Here is a 16,885-nt window from a genome sequence, read left to right on the forward strand (position 1 = left end):
CGGCACACTGTCCCCAAACCATGGTCTGCAGCAGCACGGGGATGTGGGATTTCCCCTGGTACTCAGCTCAGTCTGACCTTAAGAGATTTTATTCCCTGTAATTGAGAGGATATGATTTAACTAAATAAAAAGCCCTCATTTCCTAGTTTTTCCTCTCCACTCATTCTCCAGATAGCTTTAGTCTCGTGTAAACCGCTGTTTCTAGCATGTTTGCTGTTTTCTGACTTCACTTTTAACTGTGTCTGATTTTAGTAGCTAGATTAATGTGGAGGAGTTGTCTGCCTCGTGTGTGTTGCTGTCTGCAAGTGTAAGAAACCGCATTCTTTGTTAAACAGAAATACTGAAATTCAGAGATAGTTACACCATCTGCAAAATCTCTCTTGGTTTTTTTTTAACTCATGGAAATACGTGTTTGCTCTTTGTATGTGTAAGCCATTTGTTTTCATTACAATAACTGAACTCTCATGATGACAATACCAATCAACACATATCACAAGGCAAAGTCATATATATACACACAAAGATGTGTATCTTTAATGACGCATCCAGAGAAAGCCAGTTACAGGGAAAAATGCCGCCTTCAAACTGGCAGGCCAAACCAAACAAGATGAGGCCAAGTCACCACTGTCCTGTCCTCTCTGCCTTCACTTAAACCAATGCACAATAAGCACCGAACAGGTACAAACTGTTTGCAAGCCATGATGTCTTTCTTTCTGTTTCTTCAGTCCTATGGAGGAGAACATGGGTATAAATCCAAAATGGAATGCAGCCCTTTTAATGATAATGGCCCATCACAAACAGGCTCAGTAGGTGCCCGCTAACTACTGGCATGTATACCTTCTGCCCTGTAAGCAAAGTAGCCATTTGGCCACATGACTAAATTCCAATATTCAGCACTATGAGCCTTGTATGAAAACCACAGGGACCTATCAGCATTCCTCTAGTATGAGCCGTGCTATGCTCCTGCCTTTCTCAGCATAAAGCCTGGGAAAGTTTTGTATTATTTACACATGCAAACTACATGTGATGCATGGTAGAAGAGATCTTAAAATTCCATCCTCCCCTCTGCTCACACATTTGCATTGGTCTATTAATCCTCACTTTCCACTCACACCTCTAGCTACCACTTTTTTCATCTCTTCCTCCAAGTCCTTCCCCATTTACTCCCTCTTCCCCCTTCTGCATTGCCACGTACTTCTGTAGCTGATCTCCACCTTTCGAGCTCCATCTAACTGTCTTGATGTCCCCCTTCTTACCTCTAACCTCTCAGTTTCTCACTGGAAGCAGAAAGAAGACCTGAAAGGAGACCTAGGAGTGATGAACCAATTCCTTCTCTTGCATCCCTCTCCTTCCTACAGCAAAGTTCTGGAGCCAGAGACCTGTATGTATCCAGCCCTAGAAACTAACCTGCAGCAGCAGGCCAAGGCACAAGGGTTAGGCATGCTCACATTACCAAGGCTATCTCCCTGCTCACAATTCCACACAGAACCATTTATTATGGTCAGTGTAACCAAGATAGATGGCCCTTGTCCATTAGTTAAAAGTTAACAAAACACCCATCTCTAAGACAAAGCTGGTCTTTGGTGCCTTAGCTAAGGTTATTCTGATATGTTCAAAGCAGGCAGAATCTGTCTACAAGACAATGGGGTAAGGTGCTTCAGTGGATGGGGAGTTTAATGGCAAGGACACCAATGATGGAGAGAAATTTGGGGCTGGGGGGAAGCTAAAGTGACACTCCACTGCTCCACACATACAAAACAAGAACATGCAAAACACCAGAAAGTGCCTAGCAGGAAACTGGCTTGTGCCACTGGAAGAATGATCTAATCACCATAAATGTTAAGATAATAAAGGAATATCTGCAGTTCCTCACATATGTTGCTCCTTACTCTCCTCATAATCCCATGTGAAAGCTGGCCCCCTCTCACCGCAGCATCTGGATGTTCCATTGACAGAGCATTGTCTCATGGCTGCAGCACAACTCCTGTTTTCTATTACTGGCTGTAGGAGAAATGTGTGGTATATTAAACAAGGACATAGAATTTGAATTCTGCTGCATGCTTCAATATTTAGTCACCAGTAACTGAAACTAGGTAATCACTGATTCTTTCTGTGACTCTGTTCCCTCAATTACAACAAGGTATATTAAACTCTGGTGTTATGTAATTCAATACTTGCATTAGTAACAGCTTGGGATGCAAGCTAATGGAGAAGCCAGTGTTTTTATTATGAAATACTGAACTGGAGATACCTCAGAGAAAACTGGAAGGTGTTGCAGTTTGCAAAAGTGTTTGATTTGGTGGAGCATTCCCCTTGCACAAGAAGTGACATTTAATAGGAGCTATTTTGGTGTCTTAGCTTATAGGGGACAGCAAAACCAAAAGTCCTGCCAAAGGTGCCAAAAAAGAAAAAGGTGTGTTTGTCTCTCTGAACAGTGTATCACATAATGTCTACTTTGCAAGGCAGCACAATCATACCTACAAAGGCAGCTCCTTCTGAATTTAGGAATAAAACAATTAAAGACATCACCTGTCTATTTCCACAAGAACTTTTAGGTTCTGAAGACTGAGGTCAAAACCAAAAAAGCTGTACTATTATTTGTGTATAAGGGCCCAGAATAGTAAGGAGTGAAAAGGGGAAAGGGATATACAAAATCAAATAGATTATTTGCTGCCCAAAACCGTATTCCTTTCAGAAGACAGAAGCAAAAGCTTCTCTGAGATGTTGCTCCACCTCTGGAGATATGAAGTGTTTGTTAGATCCCTCATCAAAACAAAAGGACACGGGTATATTAATCTAACAACAAAAGTGTCCATTGTGAGAGGAGACCCAGTGCCAGGCTGCCTGCTCCATCTGACAGGGAGAGTAAACACCACGGCTCTGTGCACTTGGCTGCATGCCTTGCCTGACACCACCAACCAGTGCAGCCACAGGGCCAGCAGCTCAGTCACCACAGGGTACAGGACTAACAGGACTTTCCTACCCTCCCAACAGAGGTCATTTCTGCATGTCTCCCAGTCTCTGAAGTGCCACACAATGTTTTGAGCATCCCTCCAGTCTGAAATGCAGAGCAGTATCACTGCTGTACGCTGACGTTGGATGTAAAGTGGTGGTGGATCCATCACTATCCTCACTCATCAATGAACCATACAAAATTCTGTCTCCTATTGCTGAGGGGCTGAAATGAGGCATATATAGTCAATATAATAGAAATGCATGTACATTCATTTAGTGAATATAATCCTCCTAAAATTATTTTTGAGCTGAAACTGCGCCATCAGATCTAAAGGCTGGATTCCACTCTCAGTGACTGCCAGATGAATAAGGACACTTCGATTCAGGGGTACATGTGTATATATATATATGTGTGTGTCTATATATGTAAGTTTCAGATTAAAGTTTTTCAATCCTAACCAGTATCTTTAACGTTGTTGATACATCATTTTGAGAACTTGCTTTGAAGTTTTAAGAAATAAAGATCTGGACAAAGCTCATAATTTAAAATTTATAACTTGTAATGCCACAATATTGTTTTGCACTTGATGAACCATAATGCATGTACACACTTGTGCATGCATGTATGCATTTACACATGAGTATTCATGCAGATGTTTGAGTGAAATAATGACAAAACTTATTGCTGATAGGGATAGCTTGCATCTGATTTATTGCTGGTGGTGTTATTTTTCTGCAGCACTCTTTACACTGCAGAAGAATATGTTTCTGTTAGATGCCACTACAAACCCAGCACAAACATTTATTTTTTGCGAGTTTATTTTCCAATTAAAAAAATGGTTAGGAATAAATAAATTTGTTCCTAGAAGCTAAGCCTTAACAGATCTGTAAGAGGTGTGCAGTTAATGAAAGTTATGGCATTCAACATGAAGATAATTTCATGACAATGCCTGAAATCAATGTACTAGCTATCAAGCTATTTTACCAACTGTTCTTAAATGAAAAGATTTGGTTTCCATTTCATAAAATGGCCCACACTACAAAACTTAGGTCAACTAAAACTATGTTCAAATCTGTATTCATCATAGTAAAATGTAAGATGTTGGTTTGGACCTTCCTGGAGGCAGCACATTTCAATTTTCACCCTTTTCCCTGTGTTTTTCCTGTGTTGTCAACAGGTCCTTGTCTTTCATTGGCTTCTCAAGCCCATTATAATACTCGCCCCTGTATTGGTTAAGATTTAGTGAGTGGTCTGCACAAGTTGTTTGCTGGCAGGGGAATATGCCAGCCTGAAAGAACGAAAGAAAGAATGAAAAAATGAGAAAGAACGAAAGAACGAAAGAAAGAAAGAGAACATCAGCATTTGCTGCATCTTGGACAACAGCTATGGAAAGAGGAAAGGCATTTACTGTTCAAAAAGAAGAAGCTTATGAGCTTTTAGAAAGTGAATCAGCTTTACCTCAACTGGAAGTAAAAAGAAAAAAAATATGAAACTTCTACAGGAATTGTTTCTTTTCTCCCTTTAGTTTTGCTTGGTATTTCTCAAACATCTTCAAAGTGAACCTCCTTTTTCAGATAACAGCCCAACTCAAACCCACATCCCTGAAGGCCAGGGAGACAGAATTAGCCAGAATTAGATTAAATTTCCTGCCACTAAAACACTGATCATCTGTCAGCAATTAAGGGTAGTTACCAGTCCCTGACAACTGTAAATATTTGTAGTCAGCAACTTCATCATGGCTTCATTTGCCTCCCTTGAAGAAACTTGTGCTGTGTTCACACCTAACACCTTATGACAATTTTGAACTTCTTCATGATATTTTGCACAGACCAGAGCTTTAGAAAAAACAGTTGTTCAGCTGAATTTCAGTTAGCAGAGTAGAGGGCACTGATTTGTAAAATGGAATCTTCCTCTGCTTTCCCCATCACTTTTGAATGTTTCCTTCTATTCTGTAAATATTTTCCCATCTTCCAGGGGAATAATTTTATTTTAAAAATTTATGTTCTACCAAATGGTCACCTTACAGACCGATGCAGTATGCAGACAGGTGATCTGTATCACAGATATTACTATGCGTATGTTGTTGTCTAAATTTAGTAAATATGTGAACTAAGGAGGCTGAAGTGAGCTTGTCCCTAGGCGGCTGTTCCAATAATAGTCTGCATAATGACATTTCTCCATGTTTTTCATTTGAAGGATTTTTTTGCCTTTTTTAAGAAGAATCCGAAGACCAGCTTGAGCTGCACTGCAACATAAACTTTCACTAATAGTAATTTAAAAATTAGTTTGGGCTCTGAATGGTCAGGGATTTTTTTCCTTTTTATTCCCCTGATGTAAGCATGTGGATTTGTTTAGCTGCATAGAGGGAAGGGGCTTGGGGGCCTTTTTAAGTTTTGGAAGTGATTAGGGAATGCCTGATGTTGTATTGACCATCATTTAATTAACAATGATCTAGATCAACATGTCTTGTTCCAACCAAGAATAGGGCACTAATACAGTCAGAAGTAAAGTCAGTCTCCAGCTATGAAGACAGAGATCCCAGTGACTTCCAGGAAAATCAAAGTGATGTCTATCAAAGGAACAAAGAAATGGAAAGGGAAAGGCTATTTCCACTTCTTATTCTGATACAGGATCTAGGCCAGATCCTTTATTCTGGTTGACTACTGGTTGACACAAAACCAAAGTGACAAAGTTTTTAAACTGCCATTGTAACTCTGTGGTCTATAAGCTGACAGAGGTATGTTAAGACCCTAGTGCCAATAGAACAGCCGTGGGATTTTTTAAAAGATACTTGGCTATTAATGGATCCTGAAACAGTTCAGGGAACAGGCAGGGAACTCCAGCTAAATATCCTCCTTTTTGTAGAATTGGTGGCTGAGCTGTCCCACTGCCTATTCTACCTAGAAAACTCGCTTCCTTTGAAAATTATTTCAGTATAGCCTGTTCTGCATGCTTTTAAGTGCTTTGTAGCATCTCAGTGGTAAAAAAAAGTAGCTGGAGCAAGAAGTCCTGGCTCTATCTGTGATGCTGGGAAGGGGACAGCATTTGCTTACTGTGTATTCTTTGCAGAAGACCTAGAAGAATTAGTTATGGTTGGTTGGTGTGGCTTGCTAAATTCTGGTTATTCATGTTCTCGGAAGTTTACGTGCAAACTAATCAGCTGCACTGATCCCCTAGTATGAAGCTGAAATCAATTAGGAAGGCCGTTGACCTTATTACAGCAAGTGACATTTAGTTTCAGCTTTTAAATGACATTTAGTTTCAGTATTTGACAGCCAAGCTCTTTATTCTGGCTTTGGGGGCTTTGGTGTTTTAGTCTTGTTTGGGGGTTTTTTGTTTGTTTTGCTTTGGGTTTTTTGCCTTCCCTCTATTACACCACTCTTAACTTGCCCTGATTTTTCTTAGACATAATTTTCATCACATTAAATCTGTCCTATTTTATGACACACACTTTCCTGGAGGATACTTGACCTTCTTTACAGGAATTCCTGTATGCTTATGAGTCCTGGAAATGGGACAATGTTCCTACGGAAAGGTGGCTCCTTACTTCTAGGCAAAGGATGCTGACTTGCTTTCTTGGAAATCTGTTTGACTGTGAGGGTGAGGGCAGGAGAGAAGAAAGATGTAAGCCATCTTTGTTGTACTTGGCAAGAGGGTTCAGTATGGGATGCAGAGCACCCATGCTCCAGTGAGGTGCTAAGTAGTACGTGTGATTACCAGAAGGCAGAGTTGCTCTGGAGACAAAAAATACATTGCTTTCTCTGTGAAGCAGTTGAGTGCAGAGGGGCACACCCAGATTCTGCAAGCCTTAATTCCATCCTGGCAGTCTGAGCCAGAGGGAAACTTGGTGTATGCCAGGAGAGCAGCACATATTTAACTAGGTCGTGGCACTGATTCTATGCAAGATTTTCATCCACAGAGACTGGGGCCCTAAAACCGTTGTTTGCTCCTGGGCCACTGCACATGCCAGAGAAGAAACTAGTCATCTAGAGGGATGTAGCTAATCAGGAATTGAGTCAGTTTTGCAGAAGACTTCAAAGATGTAAAATAATAATATTTTAAAATTATGGGGAATAAATCTGTACCTTTTGAATACATAACCATACATAGATAGAAAATTTGAGCTGTGAGCAAATCATCATATTTTGTTTCACTTGACAGAATCTGAAGTTCAGCACCTGTATTTTTTGTATTGGTGCCTGTGAGGTTCTAACAGCTGCGGAAACTATGATTTTGACAGAGAGACAGTATCATGCCTATGGAGACAGCCACAGGAAACTTACTGCTCAGTTCATAAGAAGCATGACAGAGCTTGAGTCCTGACCACTGATTTACCACTGCCCTGCTCATTCATATCAGGCATCTTCTTAACTCAGCCCCACTCCACACTCATGTTACACTCATGTAAATGCTGCTGCAAAGTTGGTGTCAGTAGGGAACTCGGTCGTGAGACTGCACAGCACTGCTTCACGTCATGCAAATACCATGGGAAGGAAAGGTTTCACATTATTTTGTCTCTGTAAATGACTGTTGCAAGTCTACAAGAAGAATAGAAAGGACACTGAAAATCATTAAGCACTGGGTGTTATTAGGCCTCATGAATAAGTTGGATGCACAAGTTCTTAATATACCAAAACACTGAAGTATTCTGAATTGCATGAAGGAGGAAGACTCTGACACTAAATTTTCTTCTAATTGGCAGAAGGAAGGAAGGAAGGAAGGAAGGATGGATAGAGCATAAAATCAAGAATGTTACTAAACTATCATTGCCATTAAGTCTATTTACTAACTTACAAGAAATGCCTCCAGTTTAGACTATAATTATAATCAAAACCAAGTTAGCGTGTTGGCCCTCAGACAGAGTACTGAATGGTGTGACTAACATCTGTAGTACAGCCTAGATACAAATTCTGTTCCGCTGAAATGGTGATGGAGTAAAGACACAGATGGGATTGGAGGTTACAATTTTTATGCCATTAGGGTGTGTGCTGCTTTTAAACATACCTTGTTTGTCCATAACTGGGGCTTGTGAAGCCCTGTTTGCTGTAACTTTGCTCTAAAGTTGAAAAACCATCTTACCACCTTGCTGTATGCAGAAGATTCCTCTTGCCTGGTGAATGTAGGTAACACACATGTTCAAGAAAACAAAATGATAGCTTAAATTCTGTTTCCTGTTATTCTCTTCCTCTCCCATTCCCCACATGCAAATCCAAACTAACCTGGATGATCTGTGTAGTTTCTGACTCACTCTTCTCTCCCTCTCTGTAGATCTCTGTTCAGTTCAGGTCCTCACTGTGTAGGAAGAGGCTCTCTTCAGATGAATTAGTACAGCTACTTTGACGGTAGAGATGGTCTTCTGGAAAAACAATTGTGTTCTTTTTAGCTTTCCTCTCAATATAAAAGGCATCTCCAATGTTTTTTCAAAAGAAATTACAGAAGAAATATGTACAAAGGTTCCTATATGGTCTCTTAATTTCAGTGCAGCGCTATTCTTTGCTGAAGCACTCAGCAGTGCTCGTAAGATACTCTACAATCAAATCCAATATGAATGTCTCACACGTACCACTATATCTTCAATACTGATTGCATCTGCACTGCAAACAAATTGTTGATTTGATACTCTATACATTAACTTTGAGTATAGGGATCATAAGTGATCATTGATAAAGAAAAAGAAACAATTTTTTTCTGCACAGAGTGTGATTAACATACAAAAGACGGTTTTCAACTGATACAGAACTATTGGCTTTGTGCTCTTTCTGCCAGCTGCTCTAGACAGATGATTTCCAGGACTTAGGAGGAAATCTGTTATAAATTATTTGCTTTTATCATTCAGCTAATTTTCTTGTTGTTGGGTTTTTCCCATTATTTTTTATTAAAGCCAAATGAGTGTGCTCCAGGACATTCCACAAATGCTGCTGTACTGTCACTTTAGGAAATACCATTAAAGCGACCTTTTCCTTGTTTGCCTCCCATGGTATTTAACTAAACTGTTTTAAGAGAAACATCATTAGAATTGTCAATTTCTCCATGTGTGTCTTAAGGTTATTAATAGAAACTGTCTTTGGGGGATAACAGAAAAAGAGGGCTTTGTTTTTCCCTCATTACCCGCATTTTCCACTAAAGTAACAGTATCAACTTTAACACAGGTCTATCAACATCAGCGAAATTTAGGCCTCTCTCTCTCTCTCTCTCTTACCCCCACGCCCCTGTAAGAATTTGATACTAGTGAAAGACACCGCATTAGAATCACAAGAGAGTGAAGTCCTCTACCCAACCTCAAACTGTATATAGCACAGGGAGCAATTCCACCGCTCCCCACCCCCCAAAAACCTTCCACCACAATTCCTGATTTTTGTCCTGGCATCCCTTATTTTAAGAGGGTGTGGGACAGTACATCCCAAACAGTACTTGGATCAAAATAGTAAGTGCCAGCTACGATCACAGTTCTCGAGCTGCTTTGACTCAACCACGAGAAAAAAACAGGTATCACAGAGCACAGAACAGTTAAAGCTGGAGGAGACCTCTGGCAATCATCTGTTCCAAACCTCATCTCCAAAGGGGGGTCAACTAGAGAAGGTTGCCTGGAGCCCCATCCAGTCAGGCTTTGAGTATCTCCACATATGGAGCCTCCACCATGTCTTTGAGTAACTTGTTTCAGTGTTTTGATCACACACACACTAAACATTTTTTCTTATGTTTAAATGGAATTTCCTGTGTTTCAGTTTGTGCCCATAAACTCTCATCCTTTCCACTGAGCTCCACAGAGAAGTATCTGGCTCCATCTTCTTTACTCCCCACATCAACAAGTATTCATAAATATTGATAAGCAGTCCCAGTTCTCTCAGTCTCTCCTCATATTCAGATATACCAGCCCTTTAACCATCTTTGTGGCCTTTTGTTGCACTCCCTCCAATGTGTCCACCTCTTTCTTGCCCTGCAGAACCCCAGAACTGGAAACAACACTCCAGATGTGTCCCACCAATGTTGAGCAGAAAGGAAGGATCATTTGTTTTGACTTGCTGGTTTTTCATTTTTCTTGATACAGTCCAAGGCTGTTGTCTTTCTTTGCCACAGTGGTACAGCTCAGATTGATATTCAAATTGTTGCCTACCAGAACTCCAGGTTCTTTTGCACAAGGATGTTTTCCAACTGGTTTGCCCCAGCCTGTACTTATGCATGAGGCTTTTCCTCCTCAGGAAAAGGACTTTGTATTTTCCTTTGTTGAATTCTATGAGATTACTATTGAGGTGCCTCCAAACAGCAGTATGACCATCTGGTCTATCAATTTTCTTCCCAGTTTTATGTTGTCAGCAAACTTGCTGAAGGTACAGTCAGTCCCATCATCCAGGCCATTAATGAAGATGTTAAACAGTTTTGTATTCCAGAACTAAACCTGGGATAATCTATTTGTGTGGCCTGCAGCTGATCTGTTTGCTGCTGACCACAACCTTTCAAGCCCAGCAGCTCAGCTAGCTACTAAGCCATGTCACTAATCACTTATCTAGCCCACGGTTCATCAGTTTGTCAATGAGGACATTATGCAAAAGTGTCAAAAGCCTTACTAAAGTCAAGATAAACAGCATCTACTGTTCTCTCCCTATGTCATCACAGAAGGCTATTAGGATGGTCAGGAATGATTTCTCCTTATGGATTTGTGCTGAGTACTCCTGGTCACATTCTTGTCCTTCATGTGTGTGGAATTGGTTTCTAGGATGGTGTACTCCTTCACCTTTCTAGGGATTGAGATGAGGCTCTCCACCCTGTCCAAATAACCTTTCTTGTACCTCTTGAAGATAAAAATGACAACTGCTTTCTTCGTGTCCTCAAGGAATCTCCCCCAGTGGCTATAACCTTTCAAAGCTAATCAAGAGTCGCTTCACATGGACATTATGCTCCCTCAGCATTTGTGGGTGTATCCCATCAGGGACTTACTTGTTTATTTGTACAGTTTAGTTAAATATTCCCTAACCCAATTCTCATTAATCAAGGGTAAGTCTGCCTTACTCCAGACATTGTGCCTGGTCTGACAGGCATGGGATTTGTCAAGGTGAGTACTTCCAGTGAAGATCACAGTGAAGAAGACTTGAGCATCTCATTCTTTTTTGTGTTCTTTGCCACCAGGTTCCCTAGACTAATCAACAGTGGGCCAATTTTTTCCCTCTTCTTTCTTTTGCAATCAATCTCTCTGTAGACACCCTTTTTGTTGTCCTGCATGTCCTTAGCAGACTCAAGGCCAGGTAGGTCTTGGTTTTCCTTTTCCCATCCCCACACATTCAGATAGTGTCTCTATATTCCTTCCAAGTCGCCTGACCATACTCCTACCTCTTGTAGACTTCCTTTTATGTGTAGTTAGGAGCTCTTTGGTTACCTAGACGGGCCTCCTGACACCTTTGTTTCATTTCATAGTCATCAGGATAAACTTGAGTTTAGAAGAGGTGATCCTTGAAAATCATTGGACTCTCATGGACGTCTCTTCTTGCCAGGGGCATGTCCTGTGGAATTCTTTCAAGGAGGTCCCTGATCAGGCCACAGTCTGCTCTCCTGAAGTCTAAGGTTGTGATCCTGTTCTTTGTACTGTTCCCTCCTCTTAGAATCCTAACTCTACCATCCCATGGTCACTGCAGCCAAAGCTACCCTTGACTTTCTCACCCTGAATCCATTCTTCCTTGTTTGTAAATGCCAGGTTCAGTAGAGTGACTTCTCTCTTCAGCTCAACCATTACCAGTGTTAGGAAGTTGTCATCACTCCAAAAACCTCCTGGATTTCTTGTGCTCTGTTGTATTGCTCTTCCAGAAGACATTGAGGTGGTCATGAGCCTCCTCCAGTTGCCTGAAGAAGGTCTCCTTTACTCATTCTTTTGATCTTTAACAGATATCCACCAAAGCATTGCTCTGGTTTATTTCCCACAAGCTCTCAATTGGCTCATGGTCCATCACCATGATGAGGTAGTGTCAAACAGATGCTATCATTGGAGAACCATTTCACAGCAACATAAGGCTCCTCCTCTGCTGCATTTTTTCCTTCCTATGTTTTTAGGAAACACTCAGAAATTCAAATATATCCTGTTCTGGGAGACCTCATGCCCATTCAAATCAATACCACAGCTCAGGGTCAATTTAAATCGGTTTCCCTGTATAGCACAGTTCTTTCCCAGTTTGCTGGTGTTGATATTTCTTTCCTAGTCTCCAGTCTTGCTGCTTGGGACTTCACCACACTAACACATGCTAGACTTGGACTTCTACCTTCTGAGAAAGAAGTTTCAACAAAACCTTTTTGTCTCATTAATGTACAGAAACCCTCACATGGTCCTGATTACTCTAACGCTCTCTACTAAAGATTATCTCCATTCATTCCCTTGTTACCACTTCATGATTCAGTCTGTCCTTATATTCCCTAAAGAGCTGTCCTTAGTCATGTAATTCACATGGCATTACCTCTTCTCATCCCTAAAAGTGAGGTAGCTTATCCTACAACGTTTGCAATTGCACCAATTTTTCATTCTGATGAACAAACTGGATTTGAACAGGTGACGAAATTTTGTTCAGCCACATGTAATAACTCTAATCTTGTTTATCAAGCAGGCCTGCTTATTTTTATAGTATTACTTTTGGTATGAGCATTGTTTGATTCTGTATTCACATCTGCATCTATCAGTGCCACAGCATCTTACTATGCAATGACGTGATCCTTGTCTCTACCTTCCTAACACACTGTGTAAAAGAACTAGGATGTAGCATCTGACAAGAAGCAGCAATCATACTTCTGTGTAATGCTCATTCATCTCAAAGGAAGTTCCTGCCTCAGCTGACACTAAGGCAGTAAATGCGTGGAGTTCTAAGAAGTACAGCCTGGCAAGTTTTCTATATGCAGCCCTAAGTGGTTTTCTTAAAAGAGCTGGCAGAGAAGGAGCAGGGAAAGAGAGGTTTAATGCCAAATTTCTTTACTTATTGCAAATATCAACCCTCTTGAGTAATAATTTGACATTCCTTAGCAAAGACACACTCTACTTTTGAAATATTTACCATTCCTTTATTTTTTATAACCTTAAGAAAATTCGTGAGGAATGTGAACTGTTTTGGTTTTTGTCTTCCTATGACGGCAGAGATTTATTTATAGCCAGGAACTGCAGGACAGTTCTCACGTGGCTGCTGAAAATTAAAACAGCATGTAGAGTTTTGTTTTGTTTTGTTTTGCTTTTTATGCCTTTGCCGCTACAATCTCTCCCTGGGTTCCCTAAACCCTTGTTATTGTAACTAGAGCTACATTTGCATTGCTACAATTGCAGGGTTATGTAAATTCCAAAGGCTTTAAAGGAAAGGGCCTGCAGATTCTACTCTGGGACATAGGGAAGTTGACACAAACTGTTATGCCCAACAACAAGGGAGAGACAAAGGCATTCATAAATTGTCAAGAGACAGGAAACCTAAGTCTCAGCCTCAGCATCAACCTGAAACTTTCTAAACCATTAGAATTTACTGGTTTCATTTAAATTGATTGCCCTCTCATTTTCAGTGTTGTGCTTTGCTAGGGCCAGGAAAATTTCCTTCGATCACTTCTGAAAATCTCCATGTTCTCTTTCACCTTTCACCACTGTGTGCTGGTTTACCCAGAAGAGCCAACAACAGAAAGTTCTACAGGTACAAATATTTTCAGACCCAAGGAACTGCATTTTTACAACGATGATGAAAATGTGCATGTTGAAATACTTTACCTTAGTCACAATTATTTTTATACTAAAAAGGAAATCACAATGAAAGAGAAAACCTATACTCATAAAAGTTGTCAAGATAACAGAGTCTGCACCTGATCCCTTGCAAGCAGTCCTTACTGCACTTAGGGTGGGAAGAAGTGTGATAGATGTTGCACATCTGCGCACTTCTGAGTAACCAAGATGTAATGCTGACATTAGCTGTGCATTTCTGTGTGGGCATGGGCAAGCCAATTCATGTTTCTGACTCTGTACTCTCTAAAAGAGGGATAATCACGCCTGACTCAGACTCAGTGTTAGAAGGTTCTGCATAAGCTCATCTTAGTCCCCAGTGTTTAGACAACTCAGCTAAATGAGAAAAATGTTTAGCCCGCTTCTCCAGACTTGCTTCTGTTAAAGTTCTAAATCATCATTAGATAAATCATGTTTAGACCTCAGACAAAAAAACAGATTACATTATTCTTGAAGTATGTGGAGGTATTTCTCAGCACGGTGCACCCCAGTCACTGGAGTGTGCTAATGAGAGCTCATGGATTTTGTGAAGAGGTGCAGTCAGAATTCCCTAACCAATTCAGCTGACACCATAAGGAAGAATGAGGCTGTGATACCACTCCAACATGCTGCTTTCTATAGCTGTTAAATTTTCTAGTAAACCTTAAACTTACTGCAGAGGATGTGGAGAGAAAAAAAAAATAGCAGGACTTGCTGCATTGTTCACTCACATCTTTGGTGCAAAGTCAGTCATGGTAAGTGAGATAGAAAATGAAGAAGCACTGGCTCACACTTTGCAGCCAGGTAGGTCAGTGCCAAGACAACACAGAAGGAGCATTCTAAGCAATTCCCAAGCTGTGATATTTTAAAAACAATCACTAAAGTTGAAAAGGTGCCTTCAATGGTGTACAGTAGTTCCTACTCACCTGGTAGTCACTGTCACTGCACAGGTGGCAATAGCTATTATCATTATAGAACTGTAGCTGTTTAAATCTTATCATGAAAGACTAGACCCCCTTCTTAAGATGCAGCTACACAAGATCCCTGCACAGCTCAGAAGTTTCTACCGGTTTGGCATGTGTGTTTATTTACTTGGAGGCAGGAACCACCCTCTGATCCTGACCATCACTGTGACCTTGGGCAAGTGACTGAATGCCTCTGCACCCACAACTTCTTTTGAAGTCAACTGGTGATGTGTATGCTCACCAGTTCTGAGGAGAAACCGAAGCCCTACAGGCCAAAGCTGAGATCTGCTACAGCCAAGGTGTTTTGAGTCACATCACAAATTACATAAATTTTTAACACAAAAACTGAAGCATCAATAGATAAGAAATATTTCTGTAAATGTGGTCATGTAATTGTACCAGTAGAACCCAACTCCAAGACACAGAGCAGTGGAGTCCAAGGGACCATCTATGTTAACAATTTTTGGAAGAGGACAGTTTGTTCAGAATCTGTGTTGAGTCAGAAACAAGCAACCATAAGATAAAGAGAAACTAGAAATCAAAGACAGCTATATTAGGCTGTGTCCCATTCTTAGTGTACCTAATCATAAGTATCTGAGAACTATGTATATTACTGAACCAAATAAAGTACTGACCAAAATTGTTACTTTATTTCATAAGTTATGTTTTCTGATAGTCTAAACTGTTGTATTTTTTCCTCAGAGATTACTAGTTTAGTGCTCAAAAACACTGTAGAGCACAGACAAGAAACTCTGATATCCTGTAATATCAAATTCCCCAGATTTTGGTCTTAGACCTGATTCAAAATGGATACATGCCTCTAAGTGATCAGCACTGCTTCGTATAGCCTTCAGTATTTCATCAAAGTATTAAGCAAGATGGAGTTTGCTTAGCTTTCAGGACCTGTGAAGTCTGCAGCCTGTAATTATTGACCAAACTAGCATCATAGCTCTTACCTACAACTCATTAGTTTCCTTGAGTTGACAAAGCCCTTCCTTACCCTCCATGCTTGCATATCCAATAGATACTACTTGACTCAGCACAATTAGCAAAGCAGGCAGGACAAAGAGCCACTTAGTCACCTCTGACACATTTTACAGCAGAGAACCTTCAGTAGCTGACCCTACACTCCTATGTCAAACAAGGCAAAAAAAGTCATAAAATACTAATAAACATAACCACATAGGCTTCTGACACACCAGAAAGACCATTTAAAGTAGGAGTCTAAAACAATCCTTGTACTGATACCAAATGACAGTAAGAAAATAAAAGGCCTGTGATGGCCCAGTGGTTCAGCATGGCAAGGTATAGTTAGGCCTATATTAGATGTTCAGTGCTGTGATATTCCTCTGCTTCATAAAGAAAGGAGGGCAAAAATAATGAACAATGATAAACACATGGGAAGAAGGTATATAGTAAAAAAAAAAGTAAAAAAAAAAGCAAACCAAGCCTAACAACAAAAAACACTTTCCATAAGCAGGACTAGAAGTAGAATTAGAACAGTTCAGTTGGAAGGCACCTACAATGATCAGTCCAGCTGCCTGATTGCTTAAATGCTTTCTAATGGTGCCACACAGGTGAGCTGCAAAAGGCAGATTTGTGTTGTCCTCTCAACCTGCTGCAATCAGCTGCACCCAAAAATATCTGGAGGGAAAAAGACATCTGACACAGACATGGTAAAATGACCCAAACTAAGAAGTGGCAACTCTGAGGGTGTGGGAAAGTCTGCAAACAAATCACTGGGTGTGTCAGATACACAGACGCTGTTATAATGCAGTGATTAGTGTGTCTCAGTGAATATGTAAAAATGAGCTTGGTGTGTTCAGAGCCAGGCACAATGACCGCTGAACAAACTCCAGTTCTGGCTGCATTTGCCTAGGAGCAGTACAACATTTGCTGTGAACCTAAAGCTTTGTGGGATGCTCAGAGATAACCAAAGCCTGGAGCTACTAAACAAATCCAGCACAGCATCTTATTCTACATGAAGATTTTCTAGACTAAATATCACAGAACTGGGAAAACTGCTTCTGTGACACCCATGAGTGAATTTCTCTGTGAGCTTCACTGAGGCTACTGGGCCCATTATTTCCCACCCTGATAGCATCACAAGATGCAGTGTGTATGATCCACATCAAATGGCAAAATCCAGCCCTAGAAACAAACCTCCAAAATGCTGGTGAGAAGCTTTAAAATTCCAAATGCAACAAATACAGGAACCTAGAGAGCTCATGGATTTAAGTTCACACAGTCTGTACAGAAAAC

At 40.6% G+C, this 16,885-nt stretch overlaps 1 protein-coding gene across 3 annotated transcripts in view; it reads right to left on the reverse strand.

The window, feature by feature from the left end:
- Positions 1–16,885, reverse strand: part of DAAM2 (dishevelled associated activator of morphogenesis 2) — a 205,353-nt gene that overhangs the window by 178,503 nt on the left and 9,965 nt on the right. For all 3 annotated transcript variants that reach the window (XM_017742338.1, XM_017742339.1, XM_017742340.1), the window contains one exon: positions 8,176–8,312. The gene's annotated coding sequence lies outside the window, so the exon portion shown is untranslated. The remainder of the gene's footprint in view (positions 1–8,175; positions 8,313–16,885) is intronic.

The sequence above is a fragment of the Corvus brachyrhynchos genome, unplaced genomic scaffold (assembly GCF_000691975.1).
Source record: "Corvus brachyrhynchos isolate BGI_N302 unplaced genomic scaffold, ASM69197v1 scaffold188, whole genome shotgun sequence".
Classification (NCBI taxonomy): Eukaryota; Metazoa; Chordata; class Aves; order Passeriformes; family Corvidae; genus Corvus; species Corvus brachyrhynchos.